At 47.2% G+C, this 20,024-nt stretch overlaps 1 long non-coding RNA gene across 1 annotated transcript in view; it reads left to right on the forward strand.

Moving 5' to 3' along the window:
• Nucleotides 1-20,024, forward strand: part of LOC308145868 — a 119,630-nt gene that overhangs the window by 60,061 nt on the left and 39,545 nt on the right. The window contains exon 3 of the long non-coding RNA XR_013937092.1: nucleotides 4,838-4,918. This is a non-coding gene — a long non-coding RNA (uncharacterized lncRNA). The remainder of the gene's footprint in view (nucleotides 1-4,837; nucleotides 4,919-20,024) is intronic.

Genomic DNA, 20,024 nt, shown 5'->3' on the forward strand with positions numbered 1-20,024 from the left:
AACTGCTGCGCGGTACGATTGGAACTCTCTGAAATGTCTCTGCTGATTAAGTCGCTGGTGTTCTAAGAACCATCTTTCTCCTCCTCCTCGTGATATTTTGGACTTGTGTGCCCGTGTGCGAGGTTGCTGACACCCCCCCCCCCCCCCCCTCTTACCCCCCCGGGTTGTATCGGGGAGCTCTTCAATCCCTACTTCAACTGTACCCAGAAAAAAACTGGTGCACAGAGAGTCTCCCCAACGGGTCTGCAACTAGAGATTCTCTTGCTATGAGATGAATGCCCCCCCCCCCCCTCTCTCTCCCCGAAGGGCGGTAGCATCGCTCATGCTCCTCGTCTTTCGACCTTCTGGGCCTCGGTTCATGATGGATGCCTTGTAAGTGAAGATAACCCCCGACGAGGGTTGTTTTTTTGTTTTTTTTTGCCCCCCCCTCCGGGGGAGTCGCAGAGGACAAGTGTTTTCACAGACGGACTAATACGCTTCATCACCAGCAAACAGAAGCGGCGCAGCCGAGTGCCCTTTAAATCGGATCCCGGGAAGCGAGACAGGTCGCGTTACTAATGAGCGCTGATTAGCGTTTAGCCAATCTTCAGCTGTTGACAAGCAGAGGAGTTGTTGTATTTTTGTAGGTCAGCCACTCTCTCTCTCTCTATATATATATTTGCAGCCACTCAATGCAAATGCCAACTGGGATATTCATAATGGCTTTCCGACAACCCCGGCGCTGGTTAACCACTTGTCAGATTCCTTGCCTCGCAGACCAACAGAGCGAGAGGCGCTGAGAAACTCTTTCCCTTCGCCTCCTTCGAGGACGCTCAAATTATATTAGGGGTTAGTTTTAGCTGCAGCTGGAGAGCGTCGTATGTCACCTTGTCCGCTCAGCTTCCTTATTGTTTGCACATTTTCCTGCAGCGCTGAGCCGCTTCCCTCCATCTTTCTTTCTTTTTTTTTTTTTCTTTTCCTTGTAACTTGCCCACACAGGCCTCGCAGCAGAAGAGCCCCTCCAGCTAATTAGAGACTTGCCAGTGGAATTTTCACTGTGACAAAAGGAGCCATTCACGTCGGCGGGATGGTGAAAAGGCTGCGCTGGCACCGGCGGTAGCGCTGCCCGGAGTTCGCCAAAATGAAGAGACACCCGAGCACTTGACTCGGAGCGGGCGCCGGCTCGGCCTTTCTCTTTCTGCGCGGCCGTCGATCGTCTTCTTCTGTTTTTGGTACCGTCGGCGTTTCGGGCATGCCCCCCCTCCCCGGTCACACACTGTCAGCAACTGGTGGGGGAGGGGAGGGGGGCTAAATATTTGACCTCCCGTCGTAACGCCGTTGTCTGCAGCGAGCTGATCCGGCGTCACCGTGGCACATCTCTCGAATTCGGGCAGCTGACGGCCGACCGTGTCGCCGTTTGATCCGCCGTCTGAATCCGTGGCGGGAACTGGGGGGCGGGGAGGGGGGAGGGGCGGGGGAGTGGGGGAGGGGCGACCTTCGGCCTCACGCATCGGCAACAATTAGTCATGTTTGGAGAAGCTCTCGCTCGCCGTCTCACCTCCTCATTATCCGTCCGTCCATCTCCCCCTCCGTGCAGACTCCGTCCCACTTCCTCCCGCCGGCGTCCCCGGGGGGGGATTGATTCTTTACGTTTCACGCTTAAAGGGGGGGGGGAATTCCCCTCGTGTGGAATGAGCACTCCGCTCCCCGGCTGTCCGCCGTTGGGAGGGGGGAGAAGACATGGACGAAACTTTTTCACAGTGTCTGTGGCAGATTCTCTCCAGAAAATGTGTTTTGCGAAAGTTTGTTCGCTGACCTCGAGAAACCGCGATTGATCTTCCCGCTGCAGACGGACGATCCACAGTGGGAACGTTTTGGGAGGAACGGTGGAGGGAGTGGACCTTGAGTTGAGAGACGCTCGGCTCAGTTTCACAAAGCCATTGATTGCTCTGAAGAAATCCGGACAACAAACTTCTCAGCGTGTTTAATTCTTAATAGAATAGATGAGATCGGAGATACAGGTTTTCAGAAGTGTTTGCCTATGATCGACACCAGTACGGCTCCTGGACGATGGTTTTGAAAAGAGTTTGCAGAAACGGTGGTTTTTTGCTTCTGATTTTTGGGTTGTTGTTTTTTTTTTTTTAAATGACCAAAACGAGGGTTTTCTGGATTGTTGTTTGAAAGTTGCACAGCAGGATGACTTTGTTTCTTGCAGAAACAATGATGAGTCACTTCTAGACTCTTAAGTTCAGAAATTTTCCACCATTTCTTTCCCAATAACAGTGACTTTAGTTTGAAAGCTGCATATTTGTGTGGTTATGTTAAAAAGGAACGAGTATTAGTTATTAGTTATAGTTTATTAATGTGTTAAGCAGAAATAAGTTTCATTGGATGAGCTCAGATTTGTTCATCAAACCAACAATCTGAGAAAAACCAACAAAATCTTTGCAAAAAAATGTTTTACCTGATCAGAAAAGTTAAATAAAAAAAAAAACTTTTTTTAATAAATAATTTATAAAATAATAATTTTTCAATTAAAAAAAACAGATCCACTTATAGAAAACACACACACACACACTGGTATTTCCTACCCACGAGGACCTTCAGGACATAAACGGCTCCCTTTAATGTCCTGAAGCACTTTCAAATTTCACCATTTTTCTCCCCTCCCTCTCTCTTGTGGTCAACAATTGCGGCTCTCCTCTTCTCGTCGGTCTGTTTTCACTTCTCTTTCCCTCTCTTCCTTGTGCCAAGCGGCGATCTGTTGCAGCCATCCTGCCCACCGTTGCTCGTGGGCCACTGCCGTCCCTTTTTTCCCCCCTGAGAACGTTGACGGAACATCGCGACCTGCTCAGATCCCCTCCTCCCTCCGATATGTTCCCAGATTCCCCGATATGGTCACTTTGCTGGAGTATTTATGGTGAAATTACACATCGAGGACTGTGGAGCGCGGCGGAGACATGTGTTGTACAGCTGCAATCAGCTTTTCCCTTCGCGTCTAATCTGAACTGACATGTCGGAGCTTCGGCCAAAAGGAGAACTGAAGCAGAACAACATACAGTGACTTATTATTTCTCCTTCAGCCTGATTACGCTGCTCCGAATGCGAAAAGGAAAAAATAAAAGGGGGGGAAAAGTTTCTTATATGTATCTTTTGCACACTTTGTTCCTACGTTCACTCGTGAACTCCTCAACGCTGATCGGCGCCCCTTCATGTTGGCAAACTACCACAGAAGATGAAAAAAACATGTTTCTGGGGCCAAATTTAAATGAAAATCATGCATGAGTTCACTTCAGAAGTTAGTTTTTTTTTTTTTTTTTTAACATATTTATGAATATGTCATCTATATTAGATTGACTACAGATCAGAATTCATTATAGTGGAGACTTAAAGGGTTGCTTCCTCTTGCTTTCAATTGGATTAAGCTGCGCTAGTTCATCCTTCAACATTTAAAGACGCTGCCGAGATGTTTGGACGCGTTTTGATCAACGCGTCCTTGTTAATGTCGCAGATTTGGAAAACCAAAGACTAAATGAATAAAATGACTCAGTCAATATGTCTCAGAATTTGTTTTCTTGTACTTTTGTGTGGAATAAAAGTGGAAATGTGTGAGAAATTATACCAAGAAATAGAGACAAGTCGTCAATATATCCGTCTACTCCATCTTCTTTCAAAACACTTAGCTTAGCGTTTTTAATCATACCACAAAAGAAGAAGCGAAGAATTGACCAATCCTATTTCTATGATGTAGAGGAGCCATATTGTTGATGGGGGGGGGGGGGGGTCATGTTCAGGGGCCCATAGTGGTGGCCTGTCCTGATGCACATTCCACACTGCAAAATTTCCTCCAAAAAAATATACTACAACAAGAAAATCAATACTTAAAATAAGCAAAACAAGAAAATTTTACTTGACAAAATTTTCACAAATCAGAAAATAATTCGAGCATAGCATTTTTGGACTCAAAACAAGTTTTATTTTCATGTGTAATTATTTTCAAATCTTAAAATAAGAAGATTGGGCTAATGAAATGCTACTTCAGGTCCTTTGATTGCTGGTCAGTCGTCTTATAATGAGAAAAAATGCTTGTTTTAAGCTAAACAGTACTTATAACTAGTTTTTAATACTCAACGCCAAGACCATTCTAGCTAATAAGAAAGTAATAATCCATCTTAAAATGAGAATAATAATCTTAGTGGACAATTTTGTTTTAAGCAAAAATGACTTATTGGTCAAAAACAAGTAATTTTTCACTTAATTTAAGAAATTGTTTGTTGCCTAGATTTGACTTTTTGCAGTGCAGCTTCTTGCAAACGGTTCCAGTTCGTGGCGAATGCGCTCATGTGACGGCGAGAAGAAGCGTGGGAAGGAGAATACGTGGAGAAAGAGAGGAACCGGGGGAGGGGAGGGGGGGGTGTAAGAAAAGTGTAGGGAAAGTCAAAAGGTGAAACGGAGGCAGAGCGATGTGACGCGACGTCCTTCGTCTTGATTGCCGGCGCTCTGAGTCACGGAGCGTCTGAGGCCCCGGCGACCTTTGAAAAGGATCCCGAGATGTTTCGCTTTCCAGCAATCGCACCACGGATTGATCTCGTATCTGTCTGAGTCTGAGAGGTCGGGAGGGGGGGAAGAGAGAGAGTGTACAGATTAAGGGAGAGACGGAACAAGGAGGAAAAGTCGGTTTGAGGAATGAGGACAGGGGATTTCAGGCGAAAGGAGGCGTGGGCGGTCTTTTGTACTGTATGGCCTTGTTTGTTTTTCTATACGCCTTGTATCGCTCCCCTCCCCGTCTCTCCATCCTCCCGTCTTCTCAGCTGCTTTCTCCCACCCTAACAATCCTCTTTTTATTCCTTCCCACCAGGACGGAGACGAGGCGGACGACACAACGCAGGAGGCCCCCGGGAAAATCATTAACCACACGCAAACACACACAATATGACTGGTAGGTTGAGCTCTGCTGGGCTTTTCATGTGTTTGATGAATGTGTGTGTGTGTGTGTGTGTGTGTGTGTGTGTGTGTGTGTGTGTGTGTGTGTGTGTGTGTGTGTGTGTGTGTGTGTGTGTGTGTGTGTGTGTGTGTGTGTGTGTGTGTGTGTGTGTGTGTGTACCCAGTAAAGCCTCAGCAAAACACCGGCGTGTCGTCAGCATGTGCTGACATTCATTATCTAATTGTAACGTCGATCTGTCACCGCGGCCGCCCGGCCAAACCCCCCCCCCCTACCCTACCCTACCCTACCGAAAAGACGGTAAAAATGAGTTTAAAAGCACATTTACAAGCACAGTTATGGTATCAAATGCTTTATAGGTAAACGTGAATAATATGAAAATCAAAACATCATGGAGGGGGTATGATAAAACTCTTTCATTCAAACAAGTTACAGCTTTAAACTCCACTGACTCCTCTCGTCGTGATGTTTTTGTCCAAACTTTAAAAAGACACACCTACACGTCCTTTGAAAACCGCAACATGAGACATAAAACCCAAATTCTTACCTGAAAGCTGAAGCGTTCCGCCCTCCTGACCCGGTAGTGGGCGGGTGGTTGTAATTTTCTGGCTGACGGGGCGTTTCTGCTGGTTTTTCTGGGGCTCGGTTGGTGTTGTTCCCCTTGCTGCTGTGGTTTTGCCCCCCCCCTCCCCCACACCCCTCCCCCTCCACCACCACCACCGGCTTCGTCCCACGGAGGGAATGTGTGAATTTTCGGAGCCCCGGCTGCGACGGCAGCTGCTCCTTCGTGGGCCAAAAAGGAAATCTACAGTCTTACGTTACCCGGGCCTCTGACTCGCCATCACAATGGCCACTTGTGTCGCCGCTGGCGGCTAATGTTACGCAATGGAATATTAACAAGCGACTGATCACTGTAGATCCTTTGTTGAAATATTCATTTGTCGGGAGGAAGGCGAGGGGAGCCGGAGAAGCTGATAGTTTGACGCCTCGTCTAGCGCGATGATTTATTTACCCCCCGAGATTGGATGCGGCCGCCGTTGCTTTCTGAGTGAGCTACGTGTCCTAGCGTCTCGCCGCCGCGTACCGAGCTAGCGTAGCAGCGGCGGGAACGGTCATAACGAGTGCCGGAATTGTATGGAAGTAAAACTGTGCCATCAGATTCTGAATTGGAATTTCTAACACAGATTTTTTTTTACCATCGAAATCAGACTTTGAACTTTAAAAGCTGTCGAATTTCAAGTACGTATCTTTTTTTTTTGCTTCTGTTTTTTTTTTTTCCAACATCTAAAAATATTCAGTGTGTAAAAATTCAGCCGTAAAAAAATTCAACCGCAAAATAAATTCAGCTGCAAAAAAATTCAGCTGTAAAAACATTCAACCGCAAAATAAATTCAGCTGCAAAGAAAATTCAGCTGCAAAAAAATTCAGCTGTAAAAACATTCAACCGCAAAATAAATTCAGCTGCAAAGAAAATTCAGCCGCAAAAACAAATTCAGCTGCGAAAAATTCAGCTGCAAAACAGCCAGAATATTTTGCGGTTTTATTATATTGCGGTTGAATTTTTTTTACAGCTGAATCTTTTTAGACACGTTGGCTTTTTACACACTGAATATTTTTAGATGTTGAAAAAAAATCAGAAGCAAAAAAAAAATACGTACTTGAAATTCCACAGCTTTTAAAATTCCAAGTCTGATTTCGATGGTAAAAAAAAATTTTGAGTTAGAAATTCGAGTTGAGAATCTGATGGCACAGTTGTACTTCCATAGAACTAAATCCATAGAGGTAATTCGGATTCCGTGTTGTGAAGCGACGGGCGCTTGTGTTTTCTTCATTTCTGAAGGTTTTAGTGGCTGGAATGAGAAAAAGTGGCCCCGGTTTGCTGGTTGAAGATGCGCATACTTGATGTCATAACCGAACAGGAACAGACGTGGATGTATGGACGCTAAATGCGGCGGGGCAGACATTTAAATGGTCGCTCCTCTCTGCACAGCTGGAGAGGAGGACGGGGAAGGGCATGATTACGGTTTAATCCCGCTCTTAAGTCCCTGCAGCTTTAGGGAAACCATCGGGGGCAGATAATGCATAGCAGCTCGGACGGAGGCCCGAAGCCGGTGGAGGGTTTTTTTTTGGACAGATGTTTGGCGAGAACCGCGCTTAATGACGGCGGTCGCCGTCACTCGCAGGTCGAAGTGACATTAAACCGAAGCCGCATAATTACTGCGCCGCTGGAAGACGCTGCGATCTGCGGATGCTGCTACCGATTCCACGTGTTTTCACTACAAATTCGTTTCTCTTTAAAGAAGCCATCGCAATCCCACGTTGCCTTGTTTTAGCGGTGAGCCACGAGCATTCGCCACGAGCATTCGCCACTGGCAGGACGAGTAGAAAAACTTAAATCGACTGCGAGTCACAAATGAGCCTGAATTTCATTATGAGTCTCCGGGTGCGTTGCTCTTTTTTTAAATGTGTATTTGTCGTGTGGGCAGAGGACCGCTACGCTATCGCCATGATTGGCGGTTCCTGCGGCCGGTCAACACGCAAGCTAACGTCCGTGCCAGGCAGACGCTCACGAGAGGAATTTAAGAATTGATTTCAAGACAAAACACAGAAAATTTTTTAAAAATACAAGTACTAGCTAGTGCATGTCGCGTTGCTGTTTGACCTCGTGAATCTGGAAGTTTTCAATCCAGACTGTGTGTGTGTGTGTGTGTGTGTGTGTGTGTGTGTGTGTGTGTGTGTGTGTGTGTGTGTGTGTGTGTGTGTGTGTGTGTGTGTGTGTGTGTGTGTGTGTGTGTGTGTGTGTGTGTGTGTGTGTGTGTGTGTGTGTGTGTGTGTGTGTGTGTGTGTACCCAGTAAAGCCTCAGCAATACACCGGCATGTCGTCAGCATGTGCTGAGATTCATTATCTAATTGTAACCGCAAACACACAAACACACACACGTGTTTACGTGCTCATATAAGCTACGGAATATTTAGCGACTAAAAAATAAAAAGTGCAACTCGACACTCGTGAGTGAGATTGAGTGCGTTGTCCGACGTCGGCCCGGGAAAAGTGAGAAGCCTCTGCGATTCACGACGCTTGTAGAAGCCGTAAAAGCCGCTCTCTTGTCGCGGCGGCGGCCAGGAGGGTCGCCTGTGACACGGCGGGCACGCCATCTTCATGTGTGTGTATGGGGGGGGGGGGATTTTAGAAGGCGTGTTCACACCAGGAAGTGAGCGTTCTAGTGGACGGAGGCGGGGCGGTGCAGACGTTAGGCTCACATTTTCAGGTGTGTGTGTTTGTGCGTGTGCGTGTGTGTGTGTGTGTGTGTGTGTGTGTGTGTGTGTGTTTAAGTGGATGCCATGCGGGGTGTTGCAGGGGCACGGGGAGACAAGGAGGTGGGGGATCAGTCTCCCATCACTGAGCTACAGGCTAGCATTCTTAACACCTCATAAATCTCACCTGCTGCTGCTGACATATCTGCTACACACACACTCTCACACACACACGGACAATATGCAGCATGCACGTCTGAGAGTGTGTGTTGTGTGCGACCCGAGAGACGGTCGTGTCAACAGGAGACGTGAAATTGGAAAAATAAAGTGATGTATAATGTGTGCGTCGGCAGCGCGCTGACTCCTTTATTGAAAAATCATTCGCGTTTGGACAAAGAGAAGAAGGAACTCCGCAAAAAAAAATAAAAAAAATAAAATGAGAACATCTGTCTTTGTTATGTCTGAGTTTGAGTAACGAAAGCCCCCCTTTGTTACATTTTCTTTCGCTCTCCAGGCCGCGTGGATTTCGCCCCGATGGAAGAACATCTGCGCACGTTGTTTTTATTACGTTATTAGCTCGATGCGAAATCCTGTGAGAACACTGCAGTTTGTTTGATTTCAAGTCTGTCAGGACAAAGATTATTATAATTTTTTTTTTTAATCTTTTCTATCAATTCATTGAGGGTTTGTTTTGACTGCTTCCTTCCATTGTAAACCTAAAGCAGTTCACCCGAGGGGAAAGCGTTCACGGTGAACTTAAACGTTGAAAACTCCAGATCAGGGGTGTCAAACACGTTTTAGTTGAGGCGGCCGCCGCGTTACCAGGCTGGAAATTCACTACTGTGATGACTTTGTGGATGTATTTGTCTCGTACGAGCAGTTCAGGTTAAAGTTCCCCCGTTTTTGTTTTAGTTTTTTTCATTTGAAAAGTGAATTAATGCTTTAAATATATTTATTTTACCTTTCTTAAGTTGACACAAAGTCAAAAAAGGTTTAATTTGAGTACTAATACACTCATTTAAAGTTGTTCTGGGTCCGTTTTCACGCCTGTCTTTTAAGATTTTGTGCATCAAATGAATGAAATTGAATCAGCTGCGCTGTTTTCATGTCAAATATTGTAAACTAAAAAAAAAAAAACCCTCTCCCTGCTCTCTAAACGTTTTCATTTATTGCCTTAATAAGTTCAGACTGGCAGTTTTTAAACGGTGAAGATATTCTTGGCTCTGGTCAGAAGTGGCCATGCTGTGAAGTTGTTAAATATTGAATGTGAACAGTGTGTGAGGCCTAAATAGCAGCAACTTAATCTTCCCGCGGGGCTCAAATCGAGTATTGAGGAGGAGTGAAGGGATTCTGAGGTACGTGGAGAGACGCGGCGGCATTCGGCGTAAAATAAACATTGAAATCCTGTTAAATATATAAAAATATCTTGCAATGTAGTAGTGAAGAAATAAACTGTTGTACTGCACTCACTCTTTTGAAAACAAGAAATAAGTAACTTCAGATACTACATATAATATAAGCTATAGGAACGGATCATCATATGTTGGTACTTTGGCCGACCTGTGAGAACCTCGCTTCTCTAAAACGTTCACAAGCTGAGAAAAACACGTTTTCTACTTCATTGCAATGCATTAGCGACTGCGTGGAGGGTTGATCGCTCGCTGTGCTCTTTACAAACTGTTTCACCCGTCGGATATACGGAGTTACTTTACGTTATGTCGTGAAAAGAGTTGACCCTACGGTGCTTTAATGCTAGTAGCCGCCGTTAGCATTACTTAGCTTTAAAATGACACGTAGCCTAAACCACTAGTGTAACACGCCATTATTATCGTCGTCAATATATGTTAGTTTACAGCAGGTGTATCAAAGGCGAGCACACGCAGGAAACTATACATTCATAACTTTTTCGGGAAATGTCAAAGTAACAACTTAGCGCTAAGTAGCTCGCGCCGGCGCGACAGTGGAGGCTGCACCGGAAATGCACCACCTCATCGTTTTTCCTGCATTATATGAATTTTGAGATCGTTCAATCGACTAATAGAGTTTCCTGGAGTCAGACTGTTGGTGGTTAAAGTCACTGACAGAGTTCCTCAAAATAATGTTTTCTGTTAGCATACATTAGCATGAAGCTAACGAGACCCGCTGGTTCAATCTTTACCACTTAATTAAAACCAATCCCTCCTTCATTCATTCATTCATTCATGCATTCACCGCAATTCACTGACTTTAGTGCTTTCTAAGCAGGTTAATAGCCTCCAATCTATTCTAATTTTGACATAATGCTCGATCCCTGGCTTTTTTTTTTTAACCCCCCCCCCCCCGGGGCAGTTTGTGAATGTTTTCCGCTGCATTTGAATATCACGTCTTGGTGTCAGGCCGGATCCTCGTCACACCGAGCCGGTCCCTGACAGACGCAGTTCCACTGGATTTAATGTGACGGACCGTGATGGAAATGTGACGGATTCTGAGTTTTTAATCGTCGGGGATTCTTCTGTTTGAGATAATCGGATGCTGAATTATTTTAAAAGTCAAGTCGGCACATTTAAAAAACGTCTTATCAAAGTTGATCTGAGTGAGCTTGAACCATACACATAGGCAATTTCCCTAATAAATCTAAAAATGTATATATAAAGTTAAAAAACAAAGTAGCTAGATAAGATAAGGATTACCAATAAAACAAGTATTTTAAATGGAATATCTGTTACAAACAACCAACATGGATGAATCAACTCGATCATAAAATATTATTAAATTATTATTAGTTACCACCAGCATGAATAAAAAAGACACATAACTTGAGGAATCATTTTAATGATGTGTAATAAACATGTATTAAAAGGTAAACGACAACAAATAATAAAAAAAAAAAAAAGCTTTAATAAGATAAAACACATTTATTCAAGTATTCGCAATAATGGGGACTAGTGTATAAAATAACATTATACATGCATTCATGTGTTTTTTTTTCTATATAATGAAAATACAAGATGTGATAGTTTTTCATCCCATTTTAACTAAATAAACAATTCCCCCACTTTATGAACCTGCAGCTTGACTGTAAACGCAGGTTTGCTTTTTCTTTCTCCCCCGGGTTTAAAAAAAAAAAAAAAAAAAAAAAAATTGCTCTTAATATCTATTTGCGCTTCCTCGTCGCTCCATCTGTTTGGAAATCCAGTACCAACGCCGACAATAAAGCAAATTACCCGAACGGCGGAGGAGCGGCTCACCTGCACTCAGAAGAAAGCAATTACTCGCATGTGACATTAGGGCGCTTGATTTGTTATCTGCGCTGCCGTGGAAGCGCGGCGGCGCACTCGCTGAACCGGCGTGCAAGGGCCAAACGCATTATCGCCGGCGCGGCCCATTATACATGTATTCCGTCAGCTTTTGTACTTTTCCACTCGCTGCCGGCGGCGCCGCAGGTGGCCTAATTCACGTGTACAGCTATACCCTGTGGACTCCCATGACCTCGCGTGTACCATGTGTGTGTGTTTGTGTGTGTGTGTGTGTGTGTGTGTGATTACTGTACTTGTACCTGTGTGACCTGCCTACCTTGACAGCATTTCTTCAGGCGTCCATACCTGGGTGGGTGGGGGGTGTGTTTTCTCAGCACCTGTTTCCACCTCTAATCCTGGGGGGAAAAAACGCAGTGCCGACAGACGTGCCGACCTTAAAACACGCAGGCTCGGGCTTTTAACCACGGCGTCGGGAGGTTCTCGGGAATTCGGTTCCGAGACGGCTAGGGTGAGCCCGGGTCAAAGTGAGACCCGGTGGGGGGGAACCTTCACTCTGACGACCTCGAAAAGAAAAGCCTGCCTCTCGGCCTAAATTCCTCTCCTGTAGCCGTCGTATTTCACCAGGTGACTATAATGTTCCTCTTTGTGTTTCTTTGCCTGAAGCTGAGTCCTGTCATTAAAGGGCCGGGGGGGGGGTGTCTCTCTCTCTCTCTCTCTCTCTCTCTCTCCCTCCCCGTCACACTCGCTCTGCACAAGTGTTGAGAGGAAGGCACATAGTGTTACTGCCACTCCGTCCTCCTTTTCACATGACTGTGCAGAACACACACATGCCTGTGAAGCTAGGTGAAGGATGCACACACACACACACACACACACACACACACACACACACACACACACACACACACACACACACACTCTTTTACGCAGATTATTGTCTTGTCTCGAGTTGCTCTGCGTTTGAGGCTGAAAATCACAGCAGCCTATATTGTCTTTACCTGGTCTTTGTTGGAGCCTGGTAGAACCTGCTGGTAGAACCTGCTGGTAGAACCTGCTAGTAGAACCTGCTGGCCACGCGTTAACCTTTTGTCTTGTATCGTCTTCAGTTGGTCGTTTTTTTTTGGAACCTGATTTGAAGACGCATTTAAGCCTTTTGCTCTTGTTTGGACTTTGAAAAAGCCTCCGACTTGTTTTTTTTTGTCACAACCCATTTACTAGAAACCCATATGAAGGGGCATGTATTTGTTTCTCCACGATTCATAGGAACAGATAACCGTCTCATCTTTGATGAGCCCGACGTTAGTCTTTGCCGGAACCGGATTCGACGACGCAAACAACTATCTTGGCTCTGGTGGGCCTTTCCTTTTGCCTGACTCCAATCTTTTTGTGGGTCTTTTCTCAAACTCTATCTAAAGAGGCCGATGACAGTTTTCTTGGTTGGACTTTTCTTCGGCCTGAATTAAAACAGCCGTCGGTCGTTCTATTGGACTTTGATGGCGCAGATGACTACCTTGCCTTGTGTTGGCCCCTAGAAAATGGATCAAACCACCAGAAGTTGTCTTTCTTAATGTTCCCGCTGAAGATTCATAATTTGCTTCAGGATATAGCGAAGCAGAGTACGTTCAAACCCCCCCAGGGGGGGATCTTGAACCTCTGAAAGCTTCATGTGTACTGAACCCGCTGCAGGATCTCTTGAGAGTCAACACAGTCGGTCAGTATTCATTTACACGCGAGGACCGACAGAGATAACTTCAATATGTACTTGTAAATGATCCCCGTCAGGACGGCTCAGGATCTGGTCGCAGATGACGCTGTGGGCTTGTCTTCTTCTCAGACAGGTGAGCCGCCGTCTCTCCGGTACGTCGCAGCCACCACCATTGTTTTACTAGAAGTTATGCCTACAGCATGCTCATGTTTAATCAAGAGATTAGGCGCGATCACTTTGAGCCGCGCGCCGGATTCTCCCGCAGATTATCCGCCGTCAAAAGCGCCAAGGGTGGATTCTGGACGGGCCCAAATGCACTTTAAATCTGAAAAAAGTACGCCACTTCTATTTACTTTGTGGAACTCCTCCAGGCCTCTCCGTGACCCCGAGAGTCTTAATTGTTTGAGAAGCAGTGTTTCATCCTGACGGAGTTACGTAACCGGCGGTCCTCCGCCGTGAAGGTCCAGCCAATCGCCGGACCAGTCGTCTGTTTGCTGCCACCCTGTCCACCGCTCATTGATCAGCAGCTCCCAGCGCTCGGGGGGCTATTTGCTCGTCAGGGGAGGGTAGGGTAGGGTAGGGGGGGGTGGGGGCGATGTTTTCCTGGCAAACAGAGCGTCTCTCGATACAGCGTGTTCTGTGTTTCCAATCCGCGCACACCCGCTCTAACTTTTCTCTCTCTCGTGCTCTGACAGGCGTTAGCTAAACGAGAGATCGAATGCATCAGTGCAGAAAGTACACAGTCCGACCCCGCGGCCGCCACGCCGCACTCCGCCGCCGCCGCCGCCGTCGCTTTTCAGCCGCTGCGGTTATTTGCAGGCTGTCGGACACAAGTGAGGCTCCATTATGAGGCCGTTCAGGAGCAGACTTATTCATTTTCCCTGTGGCATTTTGATTTGTGTTTGTGGATGTCATCCCCCCCCCCCCCCCATCCCCCCTCCATCCCCCGGGCCGTACCCACACTTTTACGGGCTTTTTTTTTCTGGGTGGGGAGGGTTTTGCTTTCTATTTCCAGAACAGGTTGGCAGTATGGCGCTGTAACGTTAGCCTCCAGGAGCTTTACCGTCTCTTGGCACGGCGGCGGGATGGACAGTATGTTAAATGCAGCCGGGGTTTCAGGTTTTATGAGCCAACTCGGATCAGAACTTCAACATTTGATCTGAAGACGACGTGTGTGACTTTCTGAGCAAGTTGACGTTTTGTTTTTAATAGTATTTGTGACAACTTTTAATACAGATTGCACGTATCGACATGCCACTAATAGTTGGAAATGGAAGTCTGGTTATACGCTTATATTGATGTAAGCGCCTTTGCAATTGGCCATCATTTTAGCTTTAGCTTGCGCTTTAACGTTTTAATATAGGTCTGATTTTTTTATAAAAACACAATTTATTTAGGTGCGGGCATCATTCCCATTACATGGTGGCTTTGGGAAACATGATTATAAGTGGATTTGACCAAAAATATGACAGAAACAGGATTTTCATTTCGTACATATGGCTTGATTCTGAGTTTTTCTTCCGAGGAAAACGCTCCAGATAAAGAAATGTTGGTCACCCGCGTTGTGAGTCTGCAGTCGGTGGGTAACGGCCTGAAAATGCGCCATGAGAACTAATAAATTCGTTTTTTTCTTTCTGTTTTTACCCAAATCTGTAGGATTATTACCGGTAAGTCATGTTTCATTTGCATTAATTGATTCCAGATGTTTGTTTTGGAGCGACGCCGTTCACACCGTATGTGAAATATCACACGAGAGCATTTTACGTCTTTATTTTGGTGCAGTTTCTTCTTCACACCCCCGGTGTGCAGAGACCTTCGGGGGCTGGGGGATTTTACTTCACCCTTTGTTCCCACAAATTCCAAGTCTGCCTCCGACGTCTCTTCCTGTCTGCAGCACAAAAAAAAACCCCCAATTACTTCCTGCCGAACACCTAAAATGTCTCGAAGTGGCTCAAATGTAATCGACACCTTGATTTCTCCTGTTTTAATGGCGGAAACTGTGGTCGACTCGTGGGAAACAAACCGGGCGTTTGTGTGCGGGGGGAGAATAAAAAAAAAAAATGAGTCAATTAAAAGTGAATTGAAGCGTGTCATTGAGGTGTTTTTGGTCGGCGGCCGCCCTCCTTCGTTATCGTCCTGGTGTCTCGGGTCAGATCGCGTCTCCGGTGGCTCGTCTGCAAACGGCCCGGAAGCCCGTCAGACTCTTGGCGGGACAGAAATGTCGAATAATTGCAGGCAGGTTGTAGGTTTAGAAAAAAGGGGGCTTCGCGTTGCCGGGTCGTCGGAATGTGTGGCGAACGCCGCGTGAGGCTCCGCCGCTGCCAGAATCCGTGCTGATCATTTACTGTGTGGTAATTATTGTTTGTTTTTCCGACTTGCTTTTCCAAATAAAATCTCTCTTGAGGTCAGGAGCTCGGGCTGTCATCAGAAATTTCACTCGCGGGGCGCAATCACATCAGATAATGAACTGGAACAAATAAGCCTCCCTCCCGCTCGCTCGCCCGCTCTCTCTCTCTCTCTCTCTCTCCTGCTGTGCCAGTGTCGAGTGTAATGACTCGCCCTCATCCTTCCCACCGCTTATCGGCTGCCTCGTCTCGCTCCTCCGTCCGACTTCACAAACAGAAACACTCTGAAGCTGCTCAGCCGCCTGCTTATTAGCAGCAAAGCACTTGGAGAGCATCCAGAGAAAGTCACTGTCTGCTTTGTGTGAGTGTGTGTGTGTGTGTGTGTTTCTGATTGTTGTGGATGTGTTTACAGCATTCGTAGGAACTCGTATATAAATATAAACCAGCTCTCATGGGGGAAGTTATTTTTCTTTTGTTTAGAAGACGTGTTTCAAGGTGAGATGGCAGGGAGAGACGGTTCGTACCGGAACGTCTGGACTCAAAAGGCCAAAGTGAGGAAAAACACGACACGTCGTCTGGGACTGATGGGAGCGGCTCCGTTCGTCTGCAGGAGACGAACCAGAGCTAGTGGAATGAACGAAAATGCAACATGGACGCACACAATGGCGTTTTGACATCCGGGTGGCGTTTGACATCAGGGCGTACAGGATGGCGTTTGACATCAGGGTGTACAGAGTGGCGTTTGACATCAGGGCGTACAGGATGGCGTTTGACATCAGGGTGGCGTTTGACATCAGGGCGTACAGAGGGGCGTTTTGACATCAGGGTGGCGTTTGACATCAGAGTGTACAGGGTGGCGTTTGACATCAGGGTGTACAGGATGGCGTTTGACATCAGGGTGTACAGGATGGCGTTTGACATCAGTGTGTACAGGATGGCGTTTGACATCAGGGTGTACAGGATGGCGTTTGACATCAGGGTGTATAGAGTGGCGTTTGACATCAGGATGGCGTTTGACATCAGGGTGTACAGAGTGGCGTTTGACATCAGGGAGTGCAGGATGGCGTTTTGACATCAGGGTGTACAGAGTGGCGTTTGACATCAGGGTGTACAGGGTGGCGTTTGACATCAGGGTGTACAGGGTGGCGTTTGACATCAGGGTGTACAGGGTGGCGTTTGACATCAGGGTGTATAGAGTGGCGTTTGACATCAGGGTGTACAGAGTGGCATTTGACATCAGGGTGTACATAGTGGCGTTTGACATCAGGGTGTACAGGGTGGCGTTTGACATCAGGGTGTATAGAGTGGCGTTTGACATCAGGGTGTACAGAGTGGCATTTGACATCAGGGTGTACAGAGTGGCGTTTGACATCAGGGTGTACAGGGTGGCGTTTTACATCAGGGTGTATAGAGTGGCGTTTGACATCAGGGTGTATAGAGTGGCGTTTGACATCAGGGTGTATAGAGTGGCGTTTGACATCAGGGTGTATAGAGTGGCGTTTGACATCAGGGTGTATAGAGTGGCGTTTGACATCAGGGAGTGCAGGATGGCGTTTTGACATCAGGGTGTGCAGGACGGCGTTTTGACATCAGGGTGTGCAGGATGGCGTTTTGACATCAGGGAGTGCAGGATGGCGTTTTGACATCAGGGAGTGCAGGATGGCGTTTTGACATCAGGGTGTGCAGGATGGCGTTTGACATCAGGGTGTGCAGGATGGCGTTTTGACATCAGGGTGTGCAGGATGGCGTTTTGACATCAGGGTGTGCAGGATGGTGTTTTGACATCAGGGCGTCCAGGATGGCATTTGACATCAGGGTGTGCAGGATGGCGTTTTGACATCAGGGTGTGCAGGATGGCGTTTTGACATCAGGGTGTGCAGGATGGTGTTTTGACATCAGGGCGTCCAGGATGGCGTTTGACATCAGGGCGTCCAGGATGGCGTTTGACATCAGGGTGTCCAGGATGGCGTTTGACATCAGGGTGTGCAGGATGGCGTTTGACATCAGGGCGTACAGGATGGCGTTTGACATCAGGGCGTACAGGATGGCGTTTGACATCAGGGCGTGCAGGGTGGCGTTTGACATCAGGGCGTACAGGGTGGCGTTTGACATCAGGGCGTGCAGGGTGGACCACTGCAGATCAGTCGGTCCCGCCGTCACACCGCCACCGGCCTGGTCTTTGTCTCGGGCGCTCAGGTCGTAAACGTCAGGAGGACGTGGGACGTGGCGGGCGAGGGGCAGGGGACTGATGGGCTCCAGTGGGAGGTAAACGTTCTGGGGCACTTATACAAGCGGAGGCCTGCTGTCTTTAACGATCAGTTGGACTCTGGTTGGACCAGGAGAGCATCCAGCAGGTTTTTCTTTCCTGTTTCACGTGTTTCCTTAAGGCAAAAGTTGGTGTTCTTCTGCACATGCTCAGTAGGGGATCCGTGAGAACAACGTTGGTTTCAGAGGATCCTGACTCCCAGTCCATATTCTCCTGGGACTGACAGCTGGAGGCGTATCAATCAAAAAACCCGAAAGCTTCTTGAATCAACACGGAAACGTCTTATTGAATGACTTCTAGATTAATTCTGTGCTCCGGGGCTGTTGATGGAGAGGCGGCAGGGCTGAAGCTGAAGGGAAAACGGACTCCCCAACATGAGACGAGCTCATAGTTTTCAGCTCTTCCATTAATCTCTATCGCGCTCACTCGCGGTGACGCGCGTTACGTTTCTTGGATTCGCTGACTTCTCCGGCTGCCGCCGTGCAATCTGCATGATGGATTCACCCCGCCCACAGCGCCGCGGCGATAACTAATGTCGTGGGTTATGAGAGCCCACCCACGGCACACGTCCGGCCCCGTCGTCAATCTGTTCGATCGGCTAATTACCAGCACTCACAAACTACCCGAGAGGTTTGGTTTTAATGGACGGGGAGGGCCTCCCCCCGTCTCTTTCTTCTCGGCCTTGGATCCCCGTAGAAGGTTCTGTGAGTCAGTCTGCATCGGGGCTGGTCTTAATGAGAGGGCAAATCTAAAAAATCCATGTGAATAGGGAGGAAAAAGTGCACTTATAGGGGCATAATTTAAACGGCGTTACTGAATCGAGATGCTTTTAATTCATTCAGCAGCGTTCCTGCATTATTTACACTTGGACCTTGAGCCACTTGCCTTGTGGACGATAATTAATGAGCTTTATTCACATTTGATCCCGACTCGGATCACCAGACCAAATATCTCATTCGGCAATCCTGCGCAAAACTTTCCACGGAGCCAATATGGACGGACAAGTTTGATTACGGCCCATCGAGAAATGGTGCAAAGGAAAATGTCCTTTTTTTCCGTTTAAGACGTCCACCTGCTTTCATGGGAGCTCCTCAATTATCGACCGATTCCTCATTATATCGCGAGGAAATAACTTTTTTCGTCTTCTACTCTATGAACATAAACCACATAGAAGCAATCCAGCCAATTATAACCCGTGCTATGAATAGTTATTCATATTCATATAGTCGTTTGGCTTCGTTTTGATTCGACTCCACGTTGGTAGCTTTTGCTATAAATGTTAATCAATCCTGTTTGCACATAATTCCTGCACGTAGTACGACGTCTAGATCAGAGCATGCTCATTTTCTAATCACTAATTTGAAACTTTGCTCTCATTTAACCTTTCGTTTGCTCCTGTGACATTTTCCCTGCCGCACACACACACACACACACACACACACACACACACACACACACACACACACACACACACACACACACACACCCGTGTACCTGTTCTGTTTTCCCGTCACATCTGCCCTCTCCTTCATTTCCCCTCTGCAGAAAACAGCAGCCACATTTCCTCCCTGTTTAATTACCATAATCGATGGTCGCCGCGGCCACCATGCTCCACTGCTGCTCTCTGCTCCGCTTCCAGCCTCTAATGCCCCCCCCCCCCTCTCCCCCATTTCCACAGCTTACACTCCCAAGTTAACCCTTCATCGTCCCACTTTAACAGCAGGCAAGCAGAGTTTCAGTGTTTCTCTCTGCTGGGAGTCACGACACTATAAACGTGTAAAAACGAAGTAAAACACTTCTTTTATTGCCAAGAAATACCTGCGATGCTTTTTTTCCCCCTCTAGTCGTTCCAGACACTTATTTATTTTCTATGGAGTTGCTCCATTTTCTTGGATGGAACCCCCCCCCGGTGTGAGCCATGTGTTGTTACAACCTCCTTTCTGCCCTTTTTGTAACGCCGCACCTTTACGTTTCCCTAATTGAATATTGTTTCTGCATAAAGCGCAGCCGAGCAGAGCGGCCCGGCTTTCTAAATGTACCCGGTAATAAGGAAATATTTCTTTAGCAGACCCCCCCCCCCCCCCCCCCCCCCCCCTTCCCCCCCCAAAATCCAGTCCACAGACGAGCCGGTCCATCATTCGCCTCTCCCTTAAAGTCGTATATCAGCGGCCGTGCGGTGCGCGGGCCGGACGGCTCTTATAGGTGGTCCGTCATGAAGTTCTCGCTCTGGGCTAAGTGTGTGGTTGGGAGGGCGGGCGGGGGGGAGGGGGGGGGGGGGGAAGCCACAGAAAAATGA

The sequence above is a fragment of the Blennius ocellaris genome, assembly GCF_963422515.1.
Source record: "Blennius ocellaris genome assembly, chromosome: 21".
Lineage (NCBI taxonomy): Eukaryota > Metazoa > Chordata > Actinopteri > Blenniiformes > Blenniidae > Blennius > Blennius ocellaris.